Source organism: Ambystoma mexicanum, chromosome 10, assembly GCF_040938575.1.
Source record: "Ambystoma mexicanum isolate Mex_15411 chromosome 10, UKY_AmexF1_1, whole genome shotgun sequence".
In the NCBI taxonomy this organism is placed as follows: domain Eukaryota; kingdom Metazoa; phylum Chordata; class Amphibia; order Caudata; family Ambystomatidae; genus Ambystoma; species Ambystoma mexicanum.
Window position 1 is genome coordinate 921330527 of NC_090932.1, and position 26869 is coordinate 921357395.

General features: G+C 43.1%; 1 protein-coding gene across 1 annotated transcript in view; it reads left to right on the top strand.

Moving 5' to 3' along the window:
• Positions 1-26869, top strand: part of PEX5L (peroxisomal biogenesis factor 5 like) — a 1467323-nt gene that overhangs the window by 1277524 nt on the left and 162930 nt on the right. The gene's annotated exons all lie outside the window — the stretch shown is intronic.

Below are 26869 nucleotides of genomic sequence, written 5' to 3' on the forward strand. Positions count from 1 at the left end.
CAAAAGCATCATAGCTGCAGATGTTGAAGAGGCAGATGTTCAACATTCTGTGATCGCACATGAGGGCACACTTGCATTTGTTCATGTTCTGTGAGCTTTGTCCATATTGCAATGTGCTGCTGTGACTCTGTCTTATTCCAGGCAGCGCTATATATGGAAAAAACTATTTGGCGCATAGGAAACTGCTGAAACAAACACTACAGGTCAGCCCTCATTTGCTGAATAAGTCTCTGCTCGGGGTCTAACCAAAGTAATGTCCACAAACCTGAAAGACAAGCACATCAGGAGCACCACCACATTCAGAGATACAACACAAATATCCCATTTAATCAGCCTATGTAACCTAACAATGTCCATGCCAGTGGGTGTTTCCAGCCAAGTTGTTCACCCAATTCTTTGGCTATATATATATATATAGCAAAGCGCTGGAACCAGTGGATCCAAGAGCCCGCAACAACCCACAAGCTGTGAGACATGTCAAAAACTGACACAAATATAAAAACACTGTAACAGAAACTAGTGTTAAAAAGACAAGAGCAGACCAAAGCCTCTTAATAGAAGTAACTACATATTGTACTTCAACACAATCACTCATAAACACTTTGATGGTCTTCTTCACAGAATGTAAACTAGTACACAAACCACCAAATCGTTACACTTGGAGGTTGAGGGTGATTCTATGAAATCACAAGCGAACCCCCAATAAAGGGGGATTAACCCTTTAAACAACGGCTTGTGATTTCAAACTGTCTTTTGTCTGTGGGGAAAACACTTCATGCAGTAATCATGTTTCAAATCATTATTGAAAAACACATCAGTTCAACGGGTAGAAAAAATACATGTTTTAATCTTCATTTCACAGTTTATAGAGAAATACAAACAAATGCTAAAGAATCTAATCTACACCTCCTCGTCTCAGTAAACCTACTGGGGTCTTGTATTGTACAAAACACCTTCAATGAAAGAATAAGCTTCTTCTGTCACCTAGGGCCTCATTACGAGGTGGGCGGAATGGGTTTAACGGCGCCGTTAATGGTGCCGGTGCCATTAATCCCATTCCGCCCTATTACGAGGTTCCCTTGCGGGACCCGCTCTAGACATCTGGTCAGACCAGACGTCCATTGCGGGTCCCGCAAGGGGACCAGGGAGCTAACAACGGGCCCATTTTTAACGGGCCCGTTGTTAGCTCCCTCCCCATTCCCATTGAGCCCCATTGGGGGTCGAATCGGAATGGGGAAGGTCCGGGTCTGGGTTCCTGAAGGAGGAAATACCGGGCCCTCCAAAGTCGGAATGGCCCAGTATTTCCCCATTCAGGGAACCCGGACCTGGAGGCCTTCAAACTCGTAATGAGACCCCTAAATCACACTGGACATATCATATTCTCCACTCATCCACTTCTAACACATTCATACCATTCTCATTCCCAATTATTCGTGTTCATTCACAAAAACAACATACATAAAACCAAAAAGGGTTAAAAGCCCAACATGCTTCTTTCCTAATCGTATCTGTGTTTCATTCCACGGAAATTCATCAGGGGCAAGATTGTGGTGTTTATACAAGAAAAGCAGATCTTAATATCATATCTAATATTTTAATCTTCTAACAGCATCTAATGTTATGTAAAGGTTAACGTATTCAGGTCTTCAGATCCTGAAGAGAAGTAACAGAAGCTGTACTTGATGTCGTCCCCTACAATAAAGACAATAAACAGATGGACAATGAATCTCCATTTTGGACTGTGCTACAGTCAAACTATCTTTTGCAAAACATCCAAAATAATAGTAGTCGTGCTTGTCAGTAGTATCAGCGTACAATTCCAAAATCCATCAAAAAACACACGTGTCATGATACTGATTGTAAAGAAGGATGGGTCTTTCCCACCTCTCATCCCGTCATCCTCCCCCCCCACAAACCACTATAATCACACAAATTGAAAAATTGTACGCAGATCATGGCATGTGCTTGCACACATGCCGGCAACTGACTGCTCATTCAGAGAGATGCCCCAGTGTATCCATGCGCATTTGGGTGCCACAGACACACCCAAATTCATGTCATTTTATTGAAGAAACTCCTTTGTCACGTCTTCATGCTTGCCAATCTACTGCAACATGACCTTTATTCGCCTAATTGCTGGGCACCAATTTACAGGCCCTGCACAGACTCTTTAACATAACTTTTCACTTCACGCTAAATGCACATTTATACATATATTCACACACTCTTACATACAATATGTGAACAAAACAGATAAAACAGATTCCAACTTTTGACTTCCACTCTTTTAGTCATAGGATGTCTACAACATTGAGCCGGGGTCAAGATTCAATCAGCCTGATAAGTCCAATGCATGCATCATACACAATGTGCCAATGTGGGGAAGACCCCCCTTCCATAGAAAGCATAGAAAGCATGCTGTTGAGAGATATATATTTAATTGGGTGACACGCCCTTCATGGCAATTCAACAACCCACCTTGAAACAAACTATTTAATCCAGGTCCTTTAATGAATGAGAACTACACCCTTTTAATGGTGTTTGTGAGACAGTCCCTGCAAACTGGGACAAGAAACAGATTGTTTTACGTTAGAATATTTTGGTTTTCTTTCAAAAAGGTAAAATGGATTAAAATGTGGGCGCTCACCACTTCACAACAGGGGAAAATTTTTAAAATACTAGATATAAATCTGGATCGTCATGAAATATAGTATGGAATGAATATGAAACCTTCATGCCCTTGTCAAAATAATGAAAATAACTAAACCATAAAATACAGAAGTAAAATTGCTAAATTGAACAGGTATCCATCCATCAATACATTTTCATGATGGAATGACTATTCTGAACAATAGATTCTTATATTTTGATGACTTTAAGAAGCACACAATTATTAACACAGTGTAATGAAATGTCATATTATGAAACTTGGGTAGAGCACAATCAACTTACTTGAATTCATGGCACTCTAAAAAATAAAGAAAGTCAGAATATAAAATGTAGGCACATCAATAACTTTTGGTTATAAGAATACCTCATAATCTACTTCACAATAATGTTCTATAGTTATTCAAAATTGAAACCCTTTAAAGATGGCCTTGAAATGGCAAGATATTCATTAGAAATGATTAAGAAATGTATTTGGTAAAATACTTCTTTTCTAACTAAGCAATCAAAGGTTGTACTCCAAATACCCAACTAAGGACACATAAAAAGGACATTCTGAATAGCTTTGGTTTTTGGAGTAAGGGGCAAAATAAGAAAGGGAGTAGATTTAACCCGCTGGCTCTTTGGATCCATTTCCCTAAATAAAACCCACTAACCAATTTTCAAAACCCTAGGAAAAGAGAAGAAACGTTTTGGACAGGATCAGGGATGAATCTCTAAGGACCATCTGGTTGGTTCTGTCCCCCTTGTGTCCAAAAAGAAGTGGCCAATCACTAAAAAGAGGAAAGACCCCCAATATTCAATTTGTAAGGAAATGTAACATCTAAATACACGAAGGGGGCATCAAATCGAATTAATGCAGCAATTTTATATGAATGGGTTCCTAAATGCACACAAGGAACATCCACACTTGAAGTCCAATTTGTCTAAAGGCTTGGATTGACATCCGAGGGAATAACTTCTATTTCACCCGTACCCAAATGACAGTTAGCAACATACAATGGTATAATCAAATTACATTTATAAAATTCAGAGATATTGCATTAGGTAAAGCTACAGCAAAGGCCTAAAATTGTAAAGTAAAAGATGCAGTCATATAGTATTAGTAGAAAATACATAACTGTTAGTAGAATGTCAACTATGTTAGTAAACAAAGCCAGACCTAGCTTACTCACCTACAGTAAGTAACAACTCCACAAGGCAGTGGTATTTAACTTGGTAAAAACGATATATAATAGGTGAACTCAGGAAATACAAACATGTACAAATCTCCTTCTTTGTTCCACATTATGTACATGCCAGTATGTTTGCATTACTCAGTAACCACAAGTGCTTCGGGCTGCTATCAGTCGTCTACACTTGAGGCTTCGTCCCTGGTGCATTGTGAACCGGATAAAGTCCTAATTAGAATTCAATAAACAAGACAATGTATAAATGATTACTACTGAAGTTATGTTTGCTAATGCACACTTCCAACCGACACTCTGAAGCAACACCATATACAGCTGCAGGTGTCGGGTAGTAAGTAGCTATTAAGAACTTTTGCCTATTGGTGTGGGCAGGTCCCACCCCCCATTCCATTGAAACAGCCACAGCCATCATTTACTCCATATGCTAAGTTACTCTATAGACAAGCATTCAAACATGTGACATTGTGTAAGCTGATCTACATTTTTCATCCCCCCTACAAAGGCTACAATTCAAAATCAACAAAAGCCATGCATTTTAGTAGATAAATAACCTTTCTGCGGTTGAAAAGAATAAGTTGGGGCTACACAAATTAACATTATACAATTCAAAGCACAAGTGAAATAATGTCTTAGACATTATTCAAGAAAAATGTAGTTTTATGACAGTTCTTAAAACAAGACTACATTTTGCGATGTCTCTCAAATGTCCAACACCCATCAGTCATAAAAAGTGCTGCTAGCAGTATACTGTAATCTTTATTAAACAAATATAAACTCTAAAGTTAATGTTCAATTTTCAAGATGACAGGAGGATAACACCTAAAACACAAATACAAAAAATAATTACGTATATATGCTAAAATTAATTAAAACACTCATCTAACTACACACAGAATAATTCTGATCCATGGATCTGCAGATCATCATTTAAAAAACTAAGAATACATTAATTCAATTAAAAAGTGTGTTTTATGAAGAAAGCTGTCTACATGAACACAAAAACTGCCACAAGCTAACATGACAAAAAGGTCCCTCTCTAAACCTTGGATAAACAGTAACTTGACCCTTAATATATATATTTTTTTAATTATAATTATTCTTTTATAATGTGCTTAATACAAAGAGATTAGTTTCTAAGCGTGGGATCGGGTTTGAACCTGTGTTGCGCTGTGCTGTCTTACTTACAAGACAAACGTGTTGCCCCTGAGCTATCCGCCCTCATCATATATGGTAAATGATACATAACACTCATTAAATGGTCAAAAAGAATGCCATATAGTTCGAAAACTGATGCTGACTTCAATTCAGACATCATTCCCCTAAAACATAAAATGGATATTGAACTCATAGTTAAAATCACATTGCAAAATGTACCTGCTAACAAACAGAATGCCATGAAAAGTAAAATATAGTTTCAAACCACAAAAGTACAGACTAAAAAGGGTAACAAAAAATGTGAGATACAAGTAATGGGAACGAAACATATAGCGCAATAAATTATCACAGGCCAACAAACCTGGCTCTGTCGCTGCCTCAATACCACCAGAAATGATGATAGGTATGTAAGATATTTCTGTAAACAGAATGCCACATTAATCCCTAAAGCATATAGCTACCAAATACATTTACAAATGAACACAGTTTAAATATACACATATTACAACCCCGAAGAAATTAACCAAATAATCACAGGTAGCACTGGTACTCCTCAATTGCTGAAAATCAGTTTTTTGCATGACATCTGCACATCGATTGAAAGACCTGCTTACACAACATTGCCAGCGACTGAAAAATTAAATGACATACAAGAGGAAGACAAAATATACTACTTTCACAAACAAAAGTTATAAAGAAATCATAATAATTAAGAACTTAACTTTAATGTCAGTCATTGCAGTCATTGCAGCAGAGGACTTATCTTCTCTGAAGGCCACACACCAGAAACCATGTGGGCCATCATAAAGGTATTGAAAGGAATAGGAAATCAACCATAAGCACACTTGCTGCTATGTATTAGTATCGTAAATATTGATAGGTCACATCACATTACTTTCACTTATGTGTACTTGCAGAATGATCCACACACTCATCTCATCCAATCACAAACACTATCAGGGTAATTCATGGAAGTAATGGGCTCTGAAAAGGGGAGCGCAAGCGTGAAAATCGCAGCACACGCATGCGAAAGCCGCGCACGCAGCTCTTTGCCGATTCATGGAATGCACTGCGTGTGGCTTACCTGAGATGTGCGGTTAATCCGCGTGTGGCGCACATGTCATTGCGACATCCCGAAGGCTGTGCGCGAGACGGCCAGTGAAGGCGCACACAGGGCAGCGCACACACCTTAAAAGGGGGCGGTACACGCGGAATGGATAACAACATGTGAAAATGTGGGCGTTACGGGGGAAGTACCGCTGCTAAATCCTCGCAACGCCCACACACGCGCTAACAACACATAATAATGGAATCGAACAGGGGAAACCTGCATGCCATAAAAGATGCGATAATCCGGATACATGTACGCCAGCCGGAAGCAGGCGTAAGCGGCCCCACGAAGCATAAAAGTGCGTGCAAATAACAAACAAGCTCATATGCTACGATGAATATACCGTTCTTCGCAGCAGTGGTCGTGGGACACCGCAGGAGGAGGAGGATAGGCAGGCCCCGCATTTCTTTTTACCCAGGACCAGTCTTTTTGGGATGCCTAATGACCAGGTCTATGGCAGGTACAGGTTTCCAGCCAAACTCATCCGTGAACTGGTTGCTGAGTGGGAGGATGACCTCACATCACCCACACTGTGCTCCCAAGGACTGAGCCCCTGGCAAAAGGTGCTCAATGTACTGCATTTCTTGGCTACTGGGTCATTTCAGCGGACAAGTGCCATAGTTGGGGGCGTCTCACAGGCCACGCAGTCACGCTGCCTAGACCAGGTGTTGGCGATCATTACTGCACGCCCCTCATTCCGCAGGCACATATAAATGCCCAGAACACCCGCAGAAAGGCAGGCTGTGGTCCAGGACTTTTATGGGGTGGCACACTTCCCCAAAGTGCTAGGTGCCATTGATTGCACCCATGTGGCTCTACGTCCTGCTAGGGCCACTGAGAAAATCTATCGAAACCGCAAGCACTGGCATTCCAACAACGTGCAGGTTGTATGTTATGCCAAGGGAATCATCACCTCTCTATATGCCAACTATCCGGGGCCCAGTCATGATATTTTTATATTCAGAATATCACCCCTAAACCGGGACCTGGAAGCTGGGAGGCCTAGCGACACATGGCTCATTGGTGAATAGAAATGCCTCTGCACATGCATGCATGTCAGACACTGACAAATGGCAAAACCCAACTAATGACAACCATTATCACCTCCCCAGGGGACAGTGCACCCTACATGATGGCGCCAATACGAAACCCCACCACACCACCCCAGGTAAGATACAACACAGCCCATATTGCAACCCAGGGCATAGAGGAGCGCACATTCAGAGTGCCGAAGTCACATTTTTGCTCCCTTGACCGCTCTGGTGGCCAGCTGCTCTATGCACCCCCAGTAGTGTGCAGGATCATAGTGGCAGCATGTGTCCTGCACAACGCTGCCACCCGGCGGGGGGTGCTGGTGGACATGGTGGTGCCCCCACATCCCCAACCACATGCACGCCTGCTGTGCATTGGAGGGGAAAGGGCATGTGGTGAGGCAGCCCGTACCCAGCTTGGGGCAAATTTTTTCACCTAAAATCCCACCCCTGCGAGTGCACACAGGCCTGGCACATACCAGCTGACAATTGATGATGACAAAAGGGACAGTCAACTGTCACAACCATACCACCCTGAGATTGTTTTCCTGGAAGTGCTACATTGTGTGCATCCCTAGCTACTTAAACAGACCCAGTGCTGTGTCAGTAAAAGGCACACATTCATGCTGCATAAAGGACTACCCCCTTGCACAACAATACACCCAAATAGTGGTATGTCACCCAACCCCTCCCAAACCCCATCTCAGCCGCCCAAGACACCATGGCATGGCATGCAATGTCAAAGCAACCAAATGAATGCACAACACATCACACACGTGACACAAAGTGCACCGTCACAAATGGAAACAGACCACAGACAATTCCCTCTCACCTATGAAAAAGAAGCAGCACACATGAACAAATACTTACTTGCAAGACAAAACACGAATACTGGACCCAACAGTGGCAAAGTATGACAGTAACCCATCACAATAGTGCAAGTGTCACAACCAGACAAAGGCAGCACATCGACCCCTTCCCTCTCCAGTGTGTTACTGGCAGGTACATGTGGCAGGGTACTGCATACAACATGAACTGCATCTGCAATGGAGACAGGCAAGTTAAGACATGAAGAAGCTACATGCAAATATGCATAATAGGCAGTATGGAATACAATATACAAATGAACCATGCAGTGGAGAAATCATCAGCAATCCCCACAAGAGGTGTATACACAGTTTGGACTACAGACTGGCCACACAACTTATGGAAGACCAATGCCTCTGTGTAAGTTACTGTCACATGGTCACATCCTTGTGAGCCCATGGAAAGGGAAGCAGGAGTGGCATATGTGTCTGGACCCCAAGCTTCAAACACAAACACAGGACAAGCCTGCATGGGCCCAGCTGGAACACACAGTGGATGCCTACGGGTGCCACACAAAGCAACACACTGTAATATTAATGTACAATAGCAAAAAATAATTATCAACAAAAAAGGAAAAGGAAAAAAATAAAAATTAAAATGAAAAATGAAAATAAAATAAAAATGAAAAATGCAACTTAAAAATTCAACTGAAAAATGAAAATTAAAAAGTAAAAGTGAAAATAAAATGAAAAAGAAATATTAAACTTAAAAATTCAAATGTAAAATGAAAAATGCAAATGTAAAATGAAAATGAAAATGAAAAATCTAAATCAAAATGAAAAATTCACATTCAAATTCAAATTGAAATGAAAAATCAAAATGATAAATGAAAATGAAAAATGAAAAATAAAAATGAAAAATTAAATAAAAATTAAAAAGAAAAATGAAAAAGAAAAATTAAAAATGGCCATAGGTCGACCAGGGGGTGGGGGCACCCCCCAGGAGTGAGGAGGTGCAGGGTGCACCCCAACACCCACATGCGTGGATGTTGAAATAAAAAAAAGAAACCTCTATGGGCTCATGGCCTGCACGGCTACCCAATAGTGGGAGAACTGCTGTCGCTGTCATCACCCTCTGGTACTATATTAGAAGGTGTGCTTGGTGTGGGAGGTAGACCACGCAAAGCCCTGTCATGCTCCTCCATGGCAGCAAGCATGTGGGTCTGAAAGGTTTGGTTGTGCAGGATGATGGTCCGGAGATCCCCATACAGCACCTCATGGTTAGCACAGACTTCTGCCTGCAAGGCCTCATGTGATGCCCGGATCTCCTCACGGATTGCCTGGAGCTCAGCTGAGATTGTGCGTGTTAGCTGCTCCAGCTGCAGTTCTGACCTTGTACTCTGGGACACCTCAAGTGTACCCAGAGTAGCTCTGAGGGAGGTGTTTTCTACCCTCAGGGCATCCCTGTGGGCCTGTGCCTCTGCAGATATGGCTGTGCGCAGAGTCTCCAGTTCAGCCCATCGGTCCCTGTTGGCGGCCAACATGTCCTCCCTGTGTGAGCGGCACGTGGACGCCGTTGCCTGCTGCTGGAGCTCCACCTGCCTTTCTGGAGGGAGAATGGAAGTGGCCACCCTATCCATGGCCTGAGCCATCATCTCACACAATGCCCCCTGTTGTGCAGCAATAGCATAAATGGAGTTCTCCCACACAGTATTGCCCGGTGGCGCACGGTCACAGCGTTGCCGGACACAACACTGTTTGCCCCAAGGTGATGTGCACCTTGCTGTGCTGGCACTGCCTGAGGCTGCAGGACTGCATTCTTCCTTTGATCTGCTGCCCCAGGAACAGGAGCAAATATTGGGGAGTGTGACCCTGTATCTGTAACCGCCATAGGCGGACATTCCAACACTGAATTGGCCATTGAGGGGTCTACCCCCAGTGCAGGTGCGTTGGACAGAACAGCATCCCTGCCAGAAACACTCACCTGCAAAGGGACATTTGTCTCAATGTCAGATTCAGCACCTGAACCATAGAGGTAATCGGAGGTGTACCCAGAGACACCCGTGGACAGGATGGTCTGTAGGATAATGGATTTTCGTGCACCACCACCCCACGTCCTCCACTGGTGCCTGGTTGATGCCTGGTTGGTGCTCTGAGTACTCCTGCCCCTGCGCCATCTCCTCCTCCTCCACAGCATCTAGTGCCTCATCACCTGCACAAAAAGAAAAGAAAAGTAATGAAGACACGCATAAACAGCATAGCCGGCACACATAGGCATCAGAATCTACACATCCAATACATTAATGAGACATGTTACACATGACACAAACTCTGGCATGCATGCAGTGGCAATGAAGTGGAAGGGGACCCTGAAAGCAGACACTGAGGACTCCAAAATTGAAAAGCAACACATGTGCTGCATGGTGCACATCACCTGCATCAAACATTAGCCTGTGAGTGGCATGGACAATCCACAAACATGACACATGCCAGCACACAGATGGCACGTAGCATAGCCATGGCAGAACCGACAAGGGCACCCAGATGGTAGTAAATCAGTACTGTTCTCCATCCATGTGAGACGCACATCATCAAATAGAACATGCAAAAGAGTGTGAAAAAACACACGTGTCACACGCTGCAACAACACCAGTGTGTTCAAATGCAGTCATGGGAAGCACATGGATACAACAATGTTAGATCACTTGGACATGACACAAGTCAATTGTCATGTTGAACATTGAAACAGGGCTCAGAAGTGATCGGGTGCAGTGCATGTATAGGTGCACAGCAGTCAATCAGCCTGATTGGTGAAATCATTAGCATAAAAAGTAAACAAATGTGGGGCTTTGTGGGTGGGTAATTCCGTGCTGAAGTATGGTGATTTGGGGGCAGAACGGCACACAAATGTGCGTTTATCATGCAAATGATTCCATCAATCAGACAGAATGAAGAGAAAAACTCTATTAAGAATGTTGTGGCATGATGCCAGTGGAAGGGCAAGTGCAGTCATAATCTGCAAAGTGTTTTCAGCGATCAGTAGGGATACTGTGAAACCCAAGGACGGGTATGGCTTGGAGGCACCACATGGGTCACATGTAGCAGTCATGACTGGACAGCCTGACCTGGCACTCAATCAGAACACATCAGCCAAGCAACATACACATGGTCTGGACACACGCATGGGCACTCACCGGACATTGTCTCAAGATTTGGTAGGTCTCCCACGCCTTGGATCTGATCCTCTGCGATGCACCCTCCAGCGATTGCCTCATGTTCTGTGAGTTCCTCCTCCTCTGGTGGGGACCCACTGCCAGTCACCAAAGTAGAGGCGTAATTGGAAGCCAGCTTGTTTTTTGCGTTTGAGGTCATTCCAACGCTTTTAGCAATCATCAGCTGTGCACTTCAGAAATCCAAGGGAACTAATCTGGTCCGCGATGCACTGCCAGTGGGCCCTATGCTGAGCAGTTGTAGTCTTGCACCCTGCAGTCACCAGCATGTCGCGGCCATGTGGCGACACATAGCCCACAAGTACGTCTAGTTCCACATCATTGAAACTCTGCTTCCTTGATGTGCCGGAGGGGCGAGCCGTGCCTGGGGTCCCAGCCTGTTCCGCAAGAGAATGCTTCTTACTCTTGAGAGGTGTTGCAGACCCTGAGTGGCTTACGCCGCTCTGGTCTGTAGGGGCTGAAGCGCAGGTGGACTGGCCACTGGAAGCAGGCAATGGCACGATGACCAAAGGTCTCACTGCAGGCATTGGCTGCAGGGTGCTGTTGGCAGGACCAAGTGCCACAACTGCCTTGGTGTGATGGTCTGGGACCAACACTGTCCCGGCTGCGTGACTCAGAGCCGGGGTGGATTGAGCTGCAGCTGCTCCTGCAGCCTCCTCACCCTGGTTACTCGGGGCAGCAGATGACATTGCTGCCCCAGATCCACGTGGCCTGGTGACAGCAACTTTCACCGCCACACGTGGCTTTGACTTTGTGACACAGAAGTTGGCCAATGAGTCATTGCGTGCCTGTTACGTGAAAAATCCAGGCCGGGTTAACAGGGCCTGAGCTGGGATGGTGTCAGCTGCATCTCCCAGACCCACTGGGAGGGAGGGCATATGTGTCCCTGAATGGTCCTGGACACACTGCCCTCTTGGGCCACCCTGCCCACGTGGCCCACCACTGCCACCCTGGCCACCCTGCTCATCCTGGCCACGTCCCTTACCGGGGACACCTCTTGGAGGCCGGCCACCTTTGCCTTCCTTAGCACTTGGTCGCCTCCCAACCATGGCACTGGTGTTCTTGTGCGAATGGGAGGTGCAGTAAACAATTGTCCTGGGCTATTGAGGTGAAGGGGCCAGGGTACTAGATGGAATACATACCCCTGTGTTCTAGCAAGGCTGTCTGTGACCCCTGGGGGAAGATGATGGGTCACGCACCGCTCAGGCATCCCAAACATTTTTTTTACGTACACGTGTCCCCTCGGTAGCCCACGTGAATGGAATGAAGGACCCGTAGCACGCTGTGGCACCCAGAAACACAAAAAATGCATACACTTGGTAAACGCAGGCTACAATGACCTCTGAATGGGTACGCGACACACGAGGGCAACCAGAGTGGAAAACTATGTGCGCGACTCACCGTCTGCCTGGAAAAAGAACGTGAAAAAGACGCGTGGGCGTGTTGGCAACACCCCCGCCAAAAAAAGAATTGAGCTCTGTCTCAGTAAACAAGGAGTACACACTGCAACCCTTGTGAAGTAATCGCGTGTGAACCGATAAGAAGTACAAGAATCACCCACTCGCTCTCCACAGAAAGTATGTACAAGAAAATGGCATCCTACGTGGACGTTTAACCCCTGCCCACAGAAACGCCCATGCATGCCATGTCACTTACGCGCTAAAGCGCTAATGGCCTTTCCTCTAATGACATGCAGTCACACGCGGACACGCGGACATGCTGTTTTTTCACGTGCGGATTCACTATGCACCCGTGCCGACGGAAACGCCTGCGCGTGTCACGTCACCCACAGCCAGCCCATCACCCCTGATCATGACCCACAGGCAGCCCACACCACAGTGGGGACATTTTCCACGCAATTTGCCTGGTGCAGCCAGAGTACGCGTATCGAAGGGGGTGCGCGAATACATTTTCACACGTTTTGGCTGCTGCGAGCGGGGTACACGTATTCAAGGGGGTGTGCCAGTATATTTTCATGCGCTTGGTCTGCCGCTAGCGTGGTACGCATAGTTTTTCACGCGATTACAGTGTAGCGGGCCTGCAACCTGGTCCAGGGTTAGTGCGGCCCTTTGCGCCGTATTTGGGATTTCAATGGCTTTTCCGTACGCAAGCGGCGTTCTTGGGGGCGTAACTAGCGCTGCAGGATGTTTGCTGCGCCACAGCTCCAAATGGCTTGGGAAATCCATGAATACGCGGTGCGCCAGAATGCTGTCTAGCGCACACGGCTCGCGCACGCTGGTGAACGCTCCCTCTCTGCACTGCCCGCGTGTGCTGCTTCTGCGCTGAATTCTATGAATTACCCCCTATATCATTACAATAGGAGCATCCCCTAATACTTTGTTAACATATCACCAAAAGTCAGACTCCTTCCACATGTTATATTAAATGTATGCGTGTATATTATTCACAAAATATGACTCACAAACCAATGCAGCAATATGCCAAAAGATCATACTTTATGCAATTTTTATATGTGCAAAAAAGTCAACAAATTGAAGTGGAGGGACAAAAGCAATTCAATACACTCATACACGTACACACACACACACACGCTTGTGTACCTAACTCCATGCAGAAGAATCTAAACCCTTCACAATTAAACAAGTGCACACACATGCACACACACACCCATTCTGTTTATACGTGGCCAGAATACTTTCTGAAATAAAAAGCAATATGCTTAACAATAGGAATGCAATGACCAGTCACACATCCAACTGTGACTGCAGTGACCTTATCTATAACATCTATACATTTTGAAGATTCTTTTTAGAGAGAAATGCCTCCTGACATAACACCCCACACAAAGACAATCCCACTCCAGAATTCTAGGTCAAGAAACAGGCTATTTCTAATCTGCATATTCTGTTTTATTTTTTAAAACAAATCAAAATAATTAAAGGTGGTCCACTATCTTTGAATGCTGGCCAAGTCACCTACAATGGCCCATATAAATACAGACAGCTTGTCTACAGCAGAGAAATACAAACTGTCTGCTATTATCTCACTATGTTCGACCACAATGCACACAAACATGCATTTGTATAAAAGTGAGCATTGCAATATTCTCATAAGAACTCTACATACATAGTTCACTTGATTTTCACTAACTCCATTGACAAGTGTTGGCATTAGAGAAATACATTGCATTCACAGGTAACTTTCTTACTATACGGTTGTTTCTACTCCAGATGTAAAGCATTGTTTGTTTCTAGTTTAAACATGTACATACATATATATGGTATGGTATGGTTTGGTGATTTAGTACATAGGCTTGGGTTTGGGCTAGAATCTTTTATTTTTGGACAGAACAACGGCTAGATTCATTGAAAGGGTCATTCAAGCATGAAAATCTACATTTGACATGGAAATGGCATCAACCCTTCATGTTACTTGGATTAGGAGTCCACTAAAGGTAGAATTATTTATTTTCTGTGCAACGTTATTCACAAAATGACATTGGGCCTAACTATAAGTATGGCGATAAGGCAACAACAGCACCGGTATCGCTACCGGCAACGTTGCTACCGTACCGCCATACTACGTGTTCTGCCTTTGCAGCCACCAGGTCTGACCTGGTGGCCGTACCGGCACCCGCGAGCAGAACAGGACTGTAGCACTGGTACGGTTTTTAACGGTACCAGTGCTACCACCTTCCCCATTCACATAGAGCCCTATAGGGCTGAATGGGGATGGGGAGCCCCTTATTACCGGCACCTGCGAATGGGCAAACTCGGCATGACCCGATAATTGCCCATTCGCGGGTGCTGGTAAAATCACGGGTCCGGCGGCAGCCATGCCTGTGTTACAGGCACGGCTATCGCCAGCCTCGTAATGAGGCTAATTGATTATTTTTAATTGACATCATTTTCTTGGGACTAAAGTCCATATTTACCTCCTTCCTATTCAAATTTAAGGAATTCACACTTTACTCAAGATGTCCCTTTTTATGTAAACTATGGTTTCCGTAGGTAAAGAAGTCTAACAATGTCTGCAAATGTGTGAAACACATTGTACATCATGCAACACATCCAGACAAATCCAGGCATTAATTTCTCCTGTGAAAACTCATAGATTAATTAATATTTGGCTACTGCCAGAGTATAAATACAAAAAAGGTAGCAGGCGCCCCTCTCTAGATGGAACATGGCATGATAACCTGTTCTGTGGTTTTTTCCCACTTTGAAAGTCCACATTTTTGCTCACTGTACTTTTCACAAAGGAGGACTATCCATTTGCATATCAGTCTTTGTCCTTCCCACAAGGGCAGTCCAGCACCGAAATGCGAGGCAAACTCCTTTGAACAAGAGTGCCAACAGCAACCCCAGACACGTGTTTCAGCCTTATTGGGCCTCATCAGTGAGGTGGTGCTGTGCCTCTCTGAGCACAGTGAGCAAGGGGTCAACGTCTGGGCTCCCCCAAGTAACCTAAGGTGACCAACCCCAAGTGCCTTGCAACATACAAAAAATTTAGTAGGCACTCCTCTCTACAAAGAACCTGCCATGATAACCTGTTCTGTGGTTTTTTCCCACTTTAAGAGTCCGCAGTCATCGCTTTTTGCTCACTGACAAACAATAATCTATGCCTTGCACAATCAAACAATCAAACTTCTAGGGAATTCTATTGTAAATACACTTTCACAAAGTTTCCCTTATGGCCCAATCCCGATTCAGTGGCATAGATTGTAAAAGATTTGCTTAAAAAACTTTCACTTGCTTTCAGGGTTTTAACTAGTTCATGAGACATGTATCTAAAACCACAGGGTTTATTGCACTCACTTTTGTTTTGTCCTTTAGAGACCCAGGACAGCTAGGAGCATCAACAGTTCCAGGCAGCTATACCAAGTAAACCCTGCTATCAAAATCTCTTTCAGGCAATCTGGTTTCTGTCCTGGGCCAGACATCTACATCAGGCGCAGGCTTCATCTGGAAAATGATTTCTTAAGGTATATTTCCATTAGCTCTATCCAGGTGAAATCCCAAATCAGCACTTATCCTGTTGGGCAAACTCTACCTATTTCCTGTGTATTTGGCCTGAAATACTTGATAAACGCCATCCATTCAGAATAATTTGATGCAGCATTTTCTCATTGGAGGGGCCTGAAATAGGTTGTCTTCAGATATTGCCATTCCCAGGTATACTCCCCTTTATTTTGATTGGTCCGCTGTATTTTGCAATGTGACAAGAGGAGGTGTTTCTATCCTCCCATCCGGAGGTATGATGAAATTGGATTTAAATCTATTTTTTTTCTCATAATTTCTGTTATGGACCTAAAACCTTATTTTGGCATATATGCTTGAAAAGTCTGACCTTGTAGACAACTATCAAGTTCAAATAAATTGCAATATAAGAATGTTTTTTAAAATATTTACATGTATTAATAGTTCAAACATATTAATATATATTGTGTTTATTAATTGATATACTCATAGCCAACAAGTCTTTATATATATACATAGAAGAAGATAGCTGTGGAAGCTATGAAAGCACAATTTAAACATTTCATCAATACAAAAATAATCAAAGATTGATCAGTTAAAAACCTTAAAAAAAACTAAATGAGAAAAATACATGGATAAAAAACAGATTGCAACTATCAATAAGAAATACCTTTTGATAAATTTTCTAAAATGTCTTGAGATTTCATATACAATTTCACCATAAAATACATTAAATTCAAATCATTTCCTTCTATAAACATGTTCACATACATGATTCATCCAAACAGTCTATTTCATTTCTATAGGATTTAACATATTTATTTCTCAAGATCTTTAGTCTTTCACAGTTGGGTAGTATGTGCTCGAAAGTTTCAATGACATTCACCCCAGAGAGGCGGCACATGCGTTCAAATCTTGGGATCTTTATTCTTGCGCTTACTATCTCTATTACCGAAACATATATTAAATTTAAGCAGTAGATATTGTCTGGTAGCTATTTAGTTTTTTAGCAATCCTTTACGTGATTGCTGTCTATCAGCATTATTGTCTGTATTATATGTTGAAAACCAAGTGGTCTATTTTTGCCATGGTACTCATAGGGCCTCATTGTAGGTTTGCTGGTCCGGTAACAACGGTACCGGTAAGCTTGCCAGTACTGTTGTTACCGGAACCTGTAAACTATAAGTTCTGCTCGCGGGTGCCTGCCTGCCCGCCAGGTCTGACCTGACGGACATACCGGCACCCACGAGCAGAGCATGTCAGATGCACCGGCACCATTATGAATGTTGCCGGTGCATCCGACCTCCCCATTCCCATTAGAGTCCCATGGTCCTATGGGGCTCCAATGGGAATGGGGAGCATTTTTTTCCAGTGCCCGCGAATGGGGAATTACCGGGTCCGGTGGGGCCGTAATGACCCGGTAATTGACCATTCGCAGGCGCCGGAATATAAATGCTACCGGTGGTAGAAGTGCCAGTATTTACCGGCACGGCTACCGCCAGGGTCATAATGACCCCCATACTCTCAAAACTATCTAAGTTAGTGAAAAATACTATCTCTCGACAATGTCACCATAATGGTCAGTTTCTACTGACCACAATGGAGCCATTGTCGAGAGATAACATGTTTTTGTAGCACATTGTTACTCTGGATATGAACTCAGCCATGATACCTTTTGATATTGAACTCTAAGCAGAGAAGTTCAACACACACACTTTTTGGCATTCTCAATAGTATCTGCAGCATCTTGGCTTCAAAGAGATTTAACTCTCTTGTCAACTTGTGGCCCCAAACCACTGCTCCATACATTACAACAGGAACTATCCTAGTGGAGTATATTAGCAGAATAGTCTGGAGTGACCATCCCCCATTCCTTCCTATAAAAGAGCTTAGCGCATAGGTCAACTTCATACATTTGTTTTTAGTCTCACACCAGTGGACCTGCCATTTTAAAGTTTCATCGACTATCACACCCAAATATGTATATTGTTGCACATGTTCAACTGGTACATCATCAAATTTTCACACAAAATTAGGGTATGCTTTCTTCTTGTTCCCCGTAAAGGTCATAATTTTGGTTTTGCTAATGTTAACCTGCAGCCCATTCATTTTACTGTAAATGTGCAGTCCATCTAACAGGTTTTGGAGGCCTTGCAAGGTCTGATATAATAGCAATAGATCATCGGCATACCCTAAACAATTTATTTGCTGGGTTCCAACCGTTCCAGGATTAGATTTTATGTTATCAAGGGTATTTGCGAAATCGGCTAGGTAAAGATTGAACAAAGTAGCTGCCAAAATACACCCTTGCTTAACTCTTCTACTGGTGGGAAATGAATCAGATAACTTGCTTTGACCATCAAGGCACACTCTTAACACTGGTATTTTTGTGCAATAGCATAATCATGTTTAGCAGACCTCGAGGAATGTTCCTGGCTCATAATTTAGCCCATAGTCTGTTACGCATGACAGTATCAAAGGCTGTGCTACAATCTATATATGCGCCATAAATGTTGCAGTGGCGTCCGGTCCAGGAATATTCTACGGGTGATACTACTATCAATGTTTATAAAGTTCACACATATGAATACATGTCATGTTTACCAGTGTTTGTAAGGGGAGGGCTTTGGTGAATTCAAATCTGTTTTCATTTGTGCATCAATCAAAGCATTCCAAAGGTGCAGCCGATAATATGATTTAATTTTGGTTCAAGTTGAATTAATACACTTTTTTCTTTGTGTTTCAACACCTGTGTTTTGCCTCTTTCCATGGGAGTTCATCATTAACATAAATGCTGAAGTAAACCCTATGAGATCCCAGGCAATGAAATAAACACATACTAAGTGTGAGGTATGCATTGAAATGTGGTCTTTTGAAGCATTGTTTGACTCAAAGGCAGACACATGACGTTTTGGTCTGGCATCGCTCGTAGATTGTAAAATATTACAAAATGGGGATTTTCTGAAATATAAATATATTTTTAAGATTTTCCATATGCTCTGAATACCCACAGCTGTGTCTGTTCTGCTGTCCTAATAGATGAGTTACTGATGTAAACCTGGCCCCGTGTCACAACGTTACTTAAATGGCCATCCCCGAACTGAAGCTCATGCCACTGTGAGGTCATCAGGTGGGTAGCACCACAGGATAACCACAGTGTCACAGAAGAACCACCAGAACCAGGGCCATTATGAGGAGCAAAACATACGTTGCGTGTGCACAGAAACATCACACTTATACTGTGCACACACATCCCTCAGATCACACCAGATCCATCCCATAATTACATTAGAAACAATATAAAACCCAAATGAACCAATAACAGTGAATCCTCAAACGTAGCAATCCATGCAGTCAATTACACCCCACCTTAGCACACCATCTCATAAGATCCTTACACTGACTAGTTAGAAACTTTAAAAGGCATAGCTAAGTGTTGCACCACATAGCATTCAAAACAGCAAAACACCATACACCCATTACTTCAAGAATAATTTACGCAGACACACACACACACAGACATATCTCAGTCCCACAGTGTACTCTAAAATACATTGCAACATGTTAAGCACCAACCAAACGTCTGCATTAAAAAGCTCAATATGTCTCTTAACTAAACAAGTATTTCTCTCTTTCTCCCTCTTGCTCCCATTCTCCCTCCATCTACCTCTCGCCTACCAAATCCAAATTACTACTGTGTAATTTTAAAATACATGTACAATATATATAAAAAAAATAGGAACAGAACATACTAGTATCCAGATATATCTTTCTAGGTACACCTCCGGGTGCACCTCAATGTCAAGCTACCTATAATTCTATGTTTCTTGAAAATTAAGCCACACTTCTCTGGGCCAATATCAAATCAACAGGTTTCTTAATGAATGAGGGCCATCATACTTTGAAGGAGTTTCTCCAACTCCTCTGTAATCTCCATTCATCAATTTCACTAATACAAGCTCTGTGTACAAGTAGCACCACTTCATCTGTGTCTCTAAGTACCCTCAACTGAAACGCCTTCCACGTTCTGTTAAATGACCTGCATTAACTCTAATAGTTTTCAATATATTATGCGCATGCCAACAAAATGTGTGGAGTAGTCCACATTCTGAACCTTCTGAATTTCACTAATAAATACAAGCTCTGTATGCAGCTTTTACCTAGATATGCTGTCCCGCTGCTCCACATTGTTTTAGCTGTTTTTATAGCTTTTATTGCTTATATCTCATTTTAGACATCGTGTGTTCAAATTGCATTTATTGTGCTTTTTAATTATTGTTGCTTGATTATCGTGCTACCTCTTCCTCTTCCTCTTTGACAACATTTTAGTCAGTGTGAGTAAAAACAGAGGCTGTTGCCAGGCTCTGCACACACCCAAGCTCCTTTCAGACTATAACTCCCAGCTAAATTGTAGTCCTCGCGGCCCGTTATTTTTAGGACACAGGCGCGAACAAGTCGGTTTGTGCCGGTTAGCACTGGGAGGTACTGGGTACTGCCTCTACACTGTGCCCTGTCTCTCTCTGAGTATACCACAATGGCCATACGTTGCTCCCTGCTGGCGGCCATCCAGGAAAACCATTGGGTAAGGCTCACTGCACTTCTAGATGATTCACCCCACTTCTCCTCTTTCCATATATGCTGCTAAACCGCTGGCCACTGTAACACACGAGCAGCTGGATACTGTCACTCCTATGCCATCTCCCCCATCCTTGGAGGAAACTACTAATACAGCGATAAAAAAAGAGCTGCTTAATACAAAAGTTAAAATTTCTCCAAATATTTACCCTCTAAAATCAGTTACACAAACCTACTTTAAATGCACATTGCTTAATACGCGCTCTTTGATCTGCCACGCCACAGAAATCACTGATTTTATCCACGAGCCCAAACCAGACATCATGGCCAAAACTGAAACATGGCTTCACGGCGCAGCTTGTCATATTACATCCCTCGCTATTCCTGAACGACATGATATTCTGCATGTAAATCGGGCTACAGGAGGTGGGGGAGGCGTTGCCCTAATATTTAAAAAAGAGTTAAACTGATATATTTCTCATAAAGTGCATCTAGACCATTGTGAAATCATGCTCGTGAAACTGCAAATCAATCCTTAGCATTTTACTTCTTTACAAACCCCCAGACGTTACACCACTCTTTGAAGAACAATTATTGGCTCTTCTTGGTAGTATCACCAAACTGAATTCTCCCCTGCTTGTTTTAGGAGATTTCAATCTCTGGGATAACAATCCACAATGTCGAGATGCTATGTCTCGGTTTCACACAACACCCCCACACTAGTGGGAATATCCTTGATTGGATATTATCCCGCAACATGGACATTCTTAACCTCAAACCCCAGATCTGCCCTTGGACTGATCATTTTTAGCTCTTTTCTGACTCTAATAATGATTCAGCACTGACCAAACCTGCTAGTCCTATTAGACGAACCGTTACTGCAAGGAATTCAAAAGGCATAGCCCACAAGGCTTTTGCCCCTTCTGTTCTCCCTCTACTACCCCCTTGGATGCCGAACCTCCTCTTGATGTCTCCTCTCTAGCTTTTAGGAAGGTTGTAAATCAATCATTCAAATCTCTGGCTCCCCTTAAACAACTTTGCTCACAGAAAACACTCTCTTCGCAACTATGGTTCTCCTCGGACATCTTAGACGCTACAGCTAATAAAAAGGAGAGCAGAATGCCATTGGCATAAGAATCCCTCCGTTGTCTCTCTTAATATGTATAAGGCAGCTGCAATACTATTTAAAAACTCCCTTCTGAATGCTAAAGAAGGAAAACTCAATGCTAGAATTGAATCTGCCAAGTCCAAGCCTAGAGAATTGTTTAAAGTGCCATCTGAACTTAAGGGTACTGCTGTAGATATTCTTCCAGAAGCCGACAAAACATGGTGTCAGCACATCCATGACTGCTTCACTCAGAAAGTTATTTCACACAACAAAACATCTCTCATCAATTGAATTTATTTCAATCCTCTGAGGAAGGCTTAACGTCAAAATGTTCTCCACATGACCGAGCTCTTCCACGCTTCTCTGTTCAAGGAGTATCAGAAAGTGAAGTTAGCAAAGTCATCCTAAAATTAAAGCCTACATCCTGCAAAGGAGACAGCTTCCCTGCCTTACTTTTCCAAGAATTTCAAGACATTTTGACAACCCGGGTTGCCACCTTTATAAATCGGTCTTTTGCCAAGGCAGTTGTTCCAGATAACATTAAGGACGCATGGAGTACCCCTTTGCTGAAAAAGGAGACTCTCGATACTGGGGATCCCAATAATTACAGGCCGATCACTAATGTCCCCTTCTTGTTAAAGATCTTGGATAAGATCGCACTCAGTCAATATCAAGACTTTATTACACAGAACAATATCCTTGCTATTGACCAATCAGGTTTCTGGGTAAATCACGGAACCGAGACTGCTTTACTTGATCTCAGGTCTAACATAGTGGAGATTATTGACAAGGGTGGCCAGGCACTACTACTTCTTTTGGACTTGTCGGCCGCTTTTGATTTGGTCGACCATGCAATCTTGGCTGGTAGGTTGACTGAGGTGGGCAGATGCACTTAGTCAGCGGCAAACCTGGCTCAGATCCTTCCTCGGCCCACGATCTGCATATGTGACCAAGGATAACACACAGTCTCTCAAGGCGACATTGACCTGTGGGTTCCCATCAGGCAACATAGTGTGACCAACCCCAAGTTCCTTGCAAATAACAAAAAAGGTAGCAGGCGCCCCTCTCTAGAAATAACATGGGATGATAACCTGTTCTGTGTTTTTTCCCCACTTTGAGAGTATGCAGCCATCACTTTTTGCTCACTGTACTTTTCACAAAGGAGAAATTACCCATTTGCATATCGGTCTTTGTCCCACCCACAAGGGCAGTCAAGCACCGAAATGCCTGGCAATCCTCATATATACTCTGCATAACAAATAGTACAACACCAAAAGTAAGAGTGCAATTTTGAAATAATGTAATAGTTAAATGAACCTAGGAATAAAATCTGTAAACCAATATACCATTTAATTTCCTTCATTCCTACTAAATACCCCTTCAGCAAGACCCATTATCTAAAAGAGCTACTTTAAAAAGAAACTATTTTCCACAATCCAATACCCTCTACCATCCCTGCTACCAAGTCTTTTTTCAAAATTCTGAATGCACTATGAGCATAATGCACAGCATTACAGGTGATATTTTCCGATTTTAGAAATGTTTTTTTCTATATTATTAATTCAACATTATATTTTCCTTGAACAGTTTCACCATTCCTCATAGACATTTTTCCTGTTTTTGTAAACTCTTTGTGGAATGTTGCAAATACAAAATCACTTAAGGATGTTTAGTGAAATGCATGTCTGTTTGTTGATCAAGTGATTAAATAACACTAAGGGAAAGAAATATGGCAGACCCAAGGTGATATACATTTTTGGTAAAAGATGTGAAGATGTTCTTACACCCTTATTTGTAAGCTGTTTGGTGAGGTTTGCTTTTTTCAAGTAATTGTTTGTATACACTTAAAAGGTTTTGTTCAACTAAACTAAGCATGACAGACACATTAGTTTAGTCAATCAAAACAGTAGTCTGGAAAAATTAGTTTATACCACTGACAGATATAGCCCTCATTTAACACAACCTAGTGTGTACACAAAAAATCAATAATTCACTATTAATTAATTTTCAATATATGATTTTTTACAGCAGTTGATAAATGAGACAGATCGGTGGAATTAATTCCAAAAATATTCCACTCTAGGACAGCTGAAAAATAAGTATGGGAATACATTTGGGCTCTGGAGCATGTTCACACACAACAGAGTCAAAAAGGCATTTTCACTGGAGCCCAATACATTTTGGATACCATCATCTGTTCTTTTGTACTTGTGAAAATCAATGTACATATTTTTTACCACATGAGACTCATGTCAAGTGCAGTTTCTGTTATGATGTTACTAATTACATAGCGATTCTTATTGTGCATGGAAAAGCTAGATGACATGGAATGTTTATTACCTCAAGTTCTAGTGAGGTCACAGAAGCTGTGTTTGCTTACATTGCTGTTAGTGTTCTAAGTTTGTCATTTGAACTTGCCTCTGTTTATGCAAGGAGCCTCTGCTGTTGTTGAGGGTCTTTCCCTGTTTAACTTAATAAATACACTCTATGAAGACTTACCTGTGCCCATTAATGTCTTCATAACAATGGCAGCCAGGATGGGATGTTGACAGAAGACCCCCAGCAAGGATCCCGGAAACACTGCCGCTCCGCTATTCCCCAAGCGTAGTAGCGGCAGTCCAGAGAGAAGTTTCACCCTGCGCTGGCCGCTCCGCTACCGCCCAGCGTTGAGTGGCCACCAAAGTCCGGCAGCCTGTACACCAAGTAAGTGTTTGCGCTGCTTAATAAAAGTTCGAGGCCCTGCTGTCGCTCGCACCCAGGCCCGCTCTGCTGCTGCAACGTTCGCGATGTGGCTGCCCTTCGCGCCCAGCCCGATGCTGCCGCAACATTAGCCATATAAAAACTGTCATTGTTTTTGCCGATGATGGTGTAACAAGGATCCGCAGCGTTTCCACAGACATTTTCCTAAGCTCGGACGCAGAGTTCCTGGAGGGGAGGAGAAAAGCACAGTGGAAGACGGGTTACCGTAAAACCCTAAGCAGAGACACACCAGAAATCCTAGAAGAGAAAAGTACTTCACTGCTGCTGGTTGAAGCGCATTAAGAATCCTAAGAAAGCTTTGCCATAGATTCTTAAATGTACGTGGGGCACCGCAAAGAAATCTAGAGACAAGATAAATGAAATAGTGTCATTTATCCCACCGTGTGCCAGTCCATTTTGGATTGTCAAGGAATACAGTATCAATCAGCAGTCATACAGAGAACAGAGCGCATGGATGCTGGACTGTAGGAAGCATACTGGTTAAGAAGTGAAATCCAGCACACAAAAGGGAGAAGCTGTGCTAGCTCAACGAGGTGGGAAAGCGAGCAGCGGGTCCTCAGTGTGGCCAAGTGAGAAGGATATTCAGCCCGAAGAAGAAGCATGGCGGGTTTACCAGGGATAGCTGGACCACCGATATTCATGCCGATACCAGGAGCTGCAAAGATTCCATGGGCTCAATGGCGCAAGGGATTTGCTCATTATATAAAGGCTGGCGGTGGGACATTGTACTCTAGCGAAAGGAAGTTGGCATTGCTGTTGCACTTTTTAGGATATGAAGGGCAAAGAATATATGAGACTCTTCCCCAATCATCGGGAGATGGCAGTGATGGTGATGCTGGAAATGAATTTGATATGGCTCTGTTAAAGCTGGACAAGCATTTTAACCCCAAGACCAGCACGATATTGGAACGATATAATTTCCGCATGCAGATGCAAGCTCAGGGTGAGTCGGTTGAAGAATATGTGACGGCCATGCGACATTTAGCATTGACTTGCAAGTTTCAAGGAACATTTGACGAACATATTCGTGACCAGTTTATGACTCACTGTAAATCTAATAAGATACGTGAAGAATTGTGGCTGAGGGATGACCCCAACCTAGATGAAGTATTAGACCTTGCAAAACGCATGGAACATTCATTAGCATGTGTCGCGAAGTTGTCGAAGAACAAAACAAATGATCCTAAGGAAGTCAAGAGTGAAGTACTAAGTGTGGCAGATAACAAAAGCAAAAGAAGGGGGAAAACCAAGCAGTCGAATAGAATCGTCGGGGAAGAGAAGAGAAAACAAGAACCAGTGCAGAGAACAGAAAGAAGAGAGGACAGACTGTGTTTTCGATGTGCGAGCAGCACGCATTTTACTTCGTCCATCGTGTGTCCAGGTCGTAAAGCGACATGTGTAAAGTGCAAAAGAAAAGGTCATTTTGCAAACTGCTGCAAAAACTACCAATTTGGACAGTCCAGTCAAAAGAAGGTTCTTTACGTCAATGAAGAAGAGGATGGAAGATCGTCAGAAAAGGAAGTGATACTTCCAATGCAGAATATCATTGTTAATACCATTAATGTTGTGATGGATGGTGAAAATGGAGACGACTTTGAGCGACCGTATGCCATAGTGAATGTGAATGGTCATGAAGTTTCCATGATGGCTGATTCTGGCTCAAAGATTACTTTGGTATCCAGAAGTGTGTTTGAGAAGGAGATGTGTGGGGCGGTAACTCGATTAACAGAGCCGGATATCAATCCCGGAGGGTACAATTAGGACAGGATTGAATTACTGGGGTATGTGTGGAGTGAATTTGAGTTCAAAGGAAGGAGGTGTAAAGGTAAAGTATATGTTGCTAAGAAAGGGCAATCATTGCTGGGGTGGAGAGAACAGAAGAGTCTGGCCATCCGATTAGATCCAAATCATCCCGAGCAAGTGCTCCAAGTGTCGTTGCCGTCCATTGAGTCGAGCAAGTATGTGGCAGAGCATGATGGGGTGTTTGAGAAAAGTTTGGGGAAGGTGAAAGGATTTCAACACCAGATTGTTCTAAAAAGGGGTAGTTTGCCAGTTGTTGCGAAACTTAGGCCTGTACCTTTCTCTTTAAGAGAAGGTGTGAAAAATGAACTTAAGAAATTACTACAAATGGGTGTGATTGAAAGAGCAGGAGGTGTCCAGTGGGTGTCACTGGTTGTGGTAGTAAAAAAAATTTCTGGTGATCTGAGTTTGTGCATAGGCATGCGCGAGCTCAACAAGTGCGTGATGGTTGACAGGCATCCTTTGCCAAACATGGGTGAGATGTTAACTATGGTGG